This window comes from Aulonocara sp. 'chitande type north' Nkhata Bay, linkage group LG23 (genome assembly GCF_057382095.1).
Source record: "Aulonocara sp. 'chitande type north' Nkhata Bay isolate Kocher_YH1m ecotype deep benthic linkage group LG23, A_spYH_male_GT1.1, whole genome shotgun sequence".
NCBI lineage: Eukaryota > Metazoa > Chordata > Actinopteri > Cichliformes > Cichlidae > Aulonocara > Aulonocara sp. 'chitande type north' Nkhata Bay.
This window is the reverse complement of record NC_141365.1, coordinates 34,043,867-34,050,067: the sequence shown is the minus strand read 5'-3', so window position 1 is coordinate 34,050,067 and position 6,201 is coordinate 34,043,867.

Sequence of the window (6,201 nt, the reverse complement as noted above, 5' to 3'; positions counted from 1 at the left end):
ATTCACCCATTCACACAAATGTACATACAAGCACCTATTCACACGTTTCATAATCTGACAAACACATTGGAGCAACTTGGGGTTCAGTATCTTACCCAAGGATACTTTGGCATGCAGACTGGAGCAGCCAGGAGTTGACCACCAACCTCCCAATCAGTGGATGACCTACTCTACCTGGTCGAACAGGTCATCCATCGGGAGTATGAATGTGTGTGAGTGTTAGATAGAAAGTACTTAACCATAGAAAATAACTGCTTGTATGAATTTACAGTTAATCTGAGATACAACAATCACATTGAGTTCAGGAGGGCTCACAGTGGTATGGCTGTAAGCTGGAACTGAAGGAAGATGTGATGAGACAGTGGGATAAGCAAAAGACTTTTACCTTGGATAGCAGGTTTAAGTCTTTTACAGTTTTTCTCAGTCGCTTTGGTGCGTTCCTCAGAACACCATTAACATTTGCACAGCAGTTAGTGCATTTCCCAAAACAATTAGTGCAAACTGCAAAACCTAGTGGATAGCCTGCTAAAGCACGTCACATGCACAGAATTGATTATCCATACCTCAAAAGCAAGTATCCATGTCAATGAAACTGTCAGTGCCATCAAAATGAAAAGTCTTGACACCATCTTTATGAACAAGATAGTCAAATGGCATTGTCATGTTTCCACTATGACAGTTTATAATTTCAGTGTTTCCCATTGCAAAAACAATTGGTGACACCTGAAAATGCTGACGACAGCACTATGGCCTACCTGTACAGCCATCTGAAATGTGCAGTAAAGTCACTGTAGATGTTATGGGAGTCTTGGGAGTAACTGAGACACTGAATACGTACGTTTCACATTTCCATTGTGTAGAAGTGTTTGTAATCCTACAGAATTGTGCAAAAGAAAAATATGCTACAGTCACTTGTTCACTGTAGAATACATGTAAACATAAAATCACCAATTTGGTAGAGCCTCCTCATGAGTGACAGCTGTAATTCACCTGAGATCAATTGTTCAATTTCGGAGACATTTCCAGGAAAAATGATACAGAAAGGTATAGGATTTGCTTGACAGATGGCCAATATTTGGCATGTGATAACTAGTTCAACAATTTTGTGTGTGATGACTTAAGCAATGGATGTATGACTATTAGTTTTATTGGGAATGACTGTTCAGCATCCATAGGTATGATTACTTTTGACTGACATGACATAAGCAAATGGAAATGTCAGAAAGCAGCAGGGAAATGTATGGAAGCAACTGATTCATGTCCAAAATCATTTGCAGTTTGTTCAGAGAGAGGAGAAATTGCTACTATGATGTGCACAAATGACTGAGTGTTGTGGAGGTTGAACTAATAGTTATGAGAATTTCAATTCTGATCTGAGAAACGCACCAAAGCGACTGAGAAAAACTGTAAGTAGCTAAAGGCAACAATGAGTTAATATCTCTAGAAGGAACCGTTTCTTATTTTTCAAGCAACTTTAATTTGATCTAAATCTAATGTTAGGCTAGCATAAACAAAGACGCTGCACCTTTTATGCACTAAGTGTACATACGATCCACTTGGCGGGTTTATTTACCATTGTACCAAGTTTGATAGCAACAGGCACTGCTGCTGTGTGTGTGGGAGTGTGTTAACATATAGCCTAAACTTGTGCTCAGCTCAGCCTCTGACCAAAAACACCAGAAAATCTGATTCTTTACTCCACGTCCCTGTTGACTCGTTCCCGCTCTCTGCTCCCTGTACACCCTGGGATATGTGTGTAAACTTTTTTGCTAAGGCTCTTGCTAAACATTTTTAATGAGTTCATGCCTAAACTTGCTTCCCATTTTACCTGAAGTCACAACAACTGTTAAAACACGTCACTGAGGACAAGAACACCACACCTGTCACATGTTGAAAGGACGCGGTCTGCTACACTCAGCTCTTATTACTGTCGACATTTCATTTTGATTTCCACGAGATTATTTGTTTTACATTATCCAAATCTGACTGGCCCAGTATTTCAGAGTCTATCAACGCTTTCATTTTAAAAAAAAAGGAAAGAAAGAAAGAAAAGAACACCAATATGTTGCATCAACAGATTGTCCTCTTCAGAAACACAAAACAAGCTCTGTGATTCTGGCATGGCGTGGAGACAGACTTCTGCTCAAGCTTATTGAATGGAGGAGTCCATCTGTACATTGCCACGAAGCACTACAAGGCCATTTGTGCTCTTCATCCCAAAAGCTTCCATAGCATCAGTCCTCTTCAATTTATTCTTTACAAACCCCCAGAAGGGGCAGGGGAGAGAAAAGTGACAGGCGAAGCCCAAACTGCTGAGGGCACTGAACAGCCTGGCTGACAGTGTGGCCGGTGCTTGTGTGTGTGTATGTGTGTGTGTGTGTGTGTGTGTGTGTGTGTGTGTGTGTGTGTGTGTGTGTGTGTGTGTGTGTGTGTGAGAGAGAGAGAGAGAGAGAGAGAGAGAGTGAGAGAAAGTGCCACGTTTCACCACATCCCCCCACTCTCTTTGCACCGTGTGGCTTATGTAACGGCGGAGGCCGAGGAGTGACCATATGTCAGGAGGTGTGTGCAGACGGCAGGGGATTATACAGGGGCCATTAGCAGCATTTGGACATCCTTCTCCTCATCATCATTCAGGTATAGAGCTACTCAAATCCAGGAGAAGCACACACACACACATTTAATTCTGAGAGCTCACTAGCTCTGTGTAAATTGGACAGGGAGAAAGAGTATGACAACAAACAGCCATATGTTCACAGTACAAGGAACAACATTTGGGGCTTTTTGTGCTGCCTCATTTTTTCTCCCTCGCTTTTATTCTCCACGTCACCGGGTATTATGGAAGTGTTCATGTTCAAGGCGAGAACTCCCCACTGCAACTCCTTCCCCACCCACACCCGCCCCTTCCCCACCTTTCCTTCTTGCTTGCCTCTATCATTGCAGTGTGCTTTTGGGAGAGTGCGTGGAGTGTGCACATCCCTGCCTGTGTGTGTATGTGTGTGTGCAGTATGAAGGGTGCTCGTGCTGCAGAAGTACAAAGCCTGGTCCATGTGTTGAAATGCAGCCCCCGGGATGGACCGTATTATCCCTGCCTACTTCACCAGCAGGGTCCCGGGGCTCGAGCTGGCTCGTGGTCCTTTGTCTCCAAACAGATGGAAATGGGCAAAGGAGAGGAGAAGTGGAGAATCGGAGAGGAGGAGGAGGAGGAGGAGGAGGGAAGGAATAGAATGGATGGAAGAAGGCAAAGGGGAGGGAGAAAGAGTCAGTCTGTTCTCATTAAGTGCTGTATTGAAGAAGACGTCCCTCCACAATGCGTCAGCAACCGTGGATGTTCCCCCTCTCATTCAGGCTCACGCTCGGACCATCTGTACCACAGGGTCTGTCATAAGGTGTGCGTGCATGCATTAGGCCCCGGCATACGGCCCAGTCTGGCGAGTTAAAATGGTGATATTCATTGGGTTTCTATTTGGTTAAGATCGTTTAAATCCAATTGTTGGACCTTTGTTGCGGACGCCTCATTGGATGTGAGTCACTGTGAGTGAGGAGGGGAGTTTATTCAACATCCTGCTGTCCCTTTTTTAAGTCTCAGAGGGCACAGGGACAGAGCCAAGATGTAGATTTCTAATTAGCAAATCCTAAAGACATTAAGGAAGAATGATCTCTACTTTAATCCTGTTATTATATTTTAGTGTGAAATACATTTTTGCTCCTTGTGGCCCTGTTTTGAACTCAAGCCGTCAGGTTGTTGCAGAACTGGGTAGCTAATATTAGTTACTAATTTCTAGTTACTCTGCCACACCACTGTTCGGTGTATAAAAATATGATCCCAGACTCCACAGTGAAAATAAAATTAATCTAAAAAAAGGTTTTGTTCGCTGTTGTACTTCATGGCTCTCCTTCAGGGAACAGAAGTTATAGACACAACTGTTCATTTTGCAGCGCAAAAACACAAAAGATATTAGATTTGGCATTATGAAACACACAGAAATATATTAAATATTCACGTGAGACATAGAACCTGGTCATATTTTTTCATTTGTGTTTGATTTTTTTTTTTTAACTGATGTTCAAGGGCAATTTTGGCATTCAGTGTTGCTCTTCTCCTTGAATTATTTGCAAGGCCGCTCAACGTGCTGGGAGGCAAAAACTGGCAACGAATCTCTATGAATTAGGTACATTTAGAAAGGTAGGGCCTTTTGGACAACATCATTTCAGTTGATATTGCTGTGATGGATATTAAACTTACACTTGTTTAAAAAAAAAAAAAGAACTTTATTCCTGCAACCTAACTTTTAGGTTTTAGGTTTTTAGTGCCCTGTAGCTGCTCATTTTGTCTGTTGGTAATCCAGCTTTTTGTCTTTTTGGATTTTGTCTTAATTAACTTTATTTGTGTCATTTTATATCAGATTTAATGATTTTGTCTTGTTTGATTCTCACTACATATATAAAATTGTATGTTATTAGTATTAAAGTTTATTAAACCATTACTATATAAAAAATATTAAACCATAGATAATATGAATATATATAACATTGCTCATTTGTTTTTGATGTTAACAATCAGTACTTGATCTTATTTTAGAATCTGATACAGCTGATCATATAATCATTTTAAGCATTGGGCTGAAAGCAACACATTTAAATTGTTATTTGTTTATCTTTATCGTAGAGAATTCTTGACAACCTCTAAAATAACAAAGTGACTTCATTTAAGGGCTCATGTGGACTTTCCAGTAAATCTACCCTTCATCAACTTAAAAATAGTGCTATGTTCATCCTTTTGTCTGTCTGAGTGCCTCAAAGAAACTAATGCATGCGTTTACATCTAGCATGTATTGTAAGTGTATATAGCCTACCTAAAAAGTATTGCTTGTTTGGAAAGCTTATTTTTAAAGAAGTTCATGACCTACCTCCAGTATAGAGCAGTTCCAAAGTGCAGGACAAAAAGATTTTCACCCTTTATGACCTGAACAGCTACAGTCAGTGGACCTGAAAGCAGCTGGAAATGTAAGTCTGTAAGTCTTAAAACTGTACTCTTATGTCTGGCTTTTGATTCAGTTGATCTTTATTGAAATAACTTCATTTTATTTGATTTATATCTGCTCATCTGACCTGTAGTTTTATTCTGTTTAATTATTTGGCCTTAAATCTTTTAATGTTTCAGCATCACACCTTCTTATTTGCTGATTATAACTTATTGATATCTGACTGGTCATTTTATTGTATTTATGTTTTACTTTTTAGTACTTTTTAAATATTTCTAATATTTGAACTTTGTTTTTGAATTCTTTTACAGGCATCTTATATTGTACTTACAAGCTATTCTTAATATAACTGAATCGTTTAATCTTGTTTAATCTTAATCTTTAATCTTTTTTAAAAAATTATTTTAAGGCTGTTTGTTGTTATTATTATGTTAATTACGTCATGTTCTGTCTGATTATCTGTTTCCCAGTCTGTGAAGCAGATCAGAAATACACCAACCTTCATGAGAGATGATACACAAATAAAGTCTGAATTGTGAATGCGCCAAAAATATTTTTATGATATATATATCTGAGAGGAAGCCTTGAACTTAAAGTTAATTTGTCACATACACTGAATGAAACAGGCCCCGAACATGGAATCTCATCTGGCTGACTGCGAAGCGGTGTTTCTCTGGAAACTCTGGCATTCATCTCTTTCTCTCTTTCTCTGCATGCATGCGTGTGGTCTCATAAACGGCATCTCTTCCCACTTCGTCTTCATTTTTACGCGCTTTCATTTTTCTCCCCTATTTACCAAAAAAAGCCCCTCTAAACTCATAAACTCCGTGTCTTTGGGGAGGGATCCATCCATCTTCCCAACACCAAATTGAATTGATCTCGGGGGGTGGGATGGGTGGGGAGGTGGGCGCCTCGTTTTCTCAAAAGGGGCCATCTGCGCGCGCTTCCCGCTTTGAATAAACGTGAAAAGTGACAGCACGCGCTGCTGCCGCTGCTCCTGCTGCCTGCCGTCACACGACGCGCGTGCCAATGAGGGCTCCTCGTGCTTTCACTATCACTCATGTGGGGGCGGAGGGGCCGTGTGTTAACTTGAGTGTCCTGTAATTACATTGAAACGTTGCGCTTTATTAATTCTAAGTTAAAATCACAACTTTTCACTTTTAACCGAGGAGTAAAATAATGGCGAATTACAGACAAAATAACACGTTATCGCAAAAAT